Genomic DNA, 2,198 nt, shown 5'->3' on the forward strand with positions numbered 1-2,198 from the left:
GTTGCAATGGGGGTGTCTATTTCCTTTGATTCGTCCATTTTAAACTTTTTGATCAGCTCTTTTGCATACTTCTGCTAATGGATCATGGTTCCATTTGGGGTTTGTTTGATCTGTAAGCCTAAGAAAAAGTTAAGCTCACCCATCATAATCATTTCAAACTCACTCCCATCAATTTTGCAAAATCCTTACTTAGTTTACCAGTGGTGGCCGCAAAGATTATGTCATCAACATATATTTGTACCACAAGGAGATCCTTACCTTTTTCCCTTAAGAGTAGTGTACTATCAATTTTACCTCTTTTGTAGCCATGTTCAAGCAGAAATTTGGACAGTCGTTCATACCATGCTCTAGGAGCCTGCTTGAGTCCATTGAGAGCCTTGTCTAATTTGTACACATGCTCAGGACATTCCTTGCTCTCAAACCCTGGAGGTTGTTTCACAAACACTTCTTCTTTCAGGCAACCATTCAGGAAGGCACTTTTGACATCCATTTGATGGAGAGTGAATTCCATGTGTGCTGCAAAGGCTATGAGGAGTCTTATTGCCTCTAGTCTTGCAACTGGAGCAAAAGTCTCATCATAATCTATACCCTCCTCTTGGCTGTAACCTTGGACCACCAGTCTTGCCTTGTTTCTTGTAACTGTTTCATCTTCATCAAGTTTGTTTCTGAAGACCCATTTTGTGCCAATAACTGATCTGTCCTTGGGTCTTGGAACAAGATGCCACACTTGACTTCTCTCAAACTGATTGAGTTCATCTTGCATTGCATTCACCCAATCTGCATCCTGCAAAGCCTCAACAATATTTTTAGGTTCAATAAAAGATAGGAAAGCATCAAAAGCACACAGGTTCTTTAATTGTGATCTGTTTTTGACACCAGATGTTGGATCAGTAATTATGTTCTCAATAGGATGAGAACTTTGATACTTGTGAGGTTTCACAACCAACTGATTTCTGCTAGATGTTTCTCCCATGTTCTGTTGCTGAGGAACAGGGTCATGAACAGGTTCTTTTAGGGGATTAGTTTCAATTCCTCTTTGATCAGTTCCCCTGTCAGGTTGCCCTGGATGGAAGAACCTGTTCCATCACATGTTCCTTCTTTTGGTGCCACTTTAACTTGTGCTGAAACTTCAGTCAAATCCTTTACCAGTCCAATGGCTTCATCTTCATGTTCCTATCTCTCAGAAAGAATGTTAGTTTCATCAAACACTACATGCACACTTTCTTCTACACACAAAGTTCTTTTATTGAACACTTTATATGCTTTGCTATGTGAAGAATATCCCAAGAATACTCCCTCATCACTTTTGGGATCAAACTTACCTAGGGAGTCCTTTCCATTATTGTGCACAAAGCACTTGCATCCAAATGCCCTAAGATGGGATATATTTGGTTTTCTCCCTTTAAGTAACTCATAGGGAGTCTTCTCTACCAGAGGTCTAGTCATGCATATCTATTGATAATGTAACATGCAGTGTTTACAGCCTCTGCCCAGAAGCTGTGGGGCAGTTTACTAGAAAGAAGCATAGTCCTAGCCATGTCTTCAAGAGTCCTGTTCTTTCTTTCAGCTACTCCATTTTGTTGACGAGTCCTAGGGGCAGAGAAGTTATGATCTATACCATGCTCATCACAGAATTCAGCAAATTTAGCATTTTCAAATTCAGTTCCATGATCAGACCTAATAGATGTAAGTTGATTACCTAGTTATTTCTGAGTTTTTCTAACAAAAGCAGTAAACATGTCAAATGCTTCATCTTTAGATGTTAAAAATAGTACCCAGGTAAATCTAGAATAATCATCAACAAGTACCATTACATATTTTTTTTCCACCTCTACTCAAGGTTCTCATTGGACCACAGAGATCCATATGGACCAGTTCTAACATCTTGGTTGTGCTTACCAATTTCTTGCTTTTGAAGGATGATCTTACCTGCTTCCCCCTTGCACAGGCCTCACAAACTTTGTCTTCCTTGAACTTGATGTTAGGTAGCCCTATCACCAAGTCCTTAGAGACTAATTTGTTTAGCTGATTCAGACTAGCATGACCAAGTCTTTTGTGCCACAGGAGGGGATCATTATTAACACACAAGCAGGTGAGTTCATTTTCTGAAAGAGTAGACACATCTACGATGTAAATATTGTTAACTCTTTTTCCTGCAAAACAATCTTGTCAGTGGTAAGGTTAATCACAAAGCATTT

The sequence above is a fragment of the Nicotiana attenuata genome, chromosome 1, assembly GCF_001879085.1.
Source record: "Nicotiana attenuata strain UT chromosome 1, NIATTr2, whole genome shotgun sequence".
NCBI lineage: Eukaryota > Viridiplantae > Streptophyta > Magnoliopsida > Solanales > Solanaceae > Nicotiana > Nicotiana attenuata.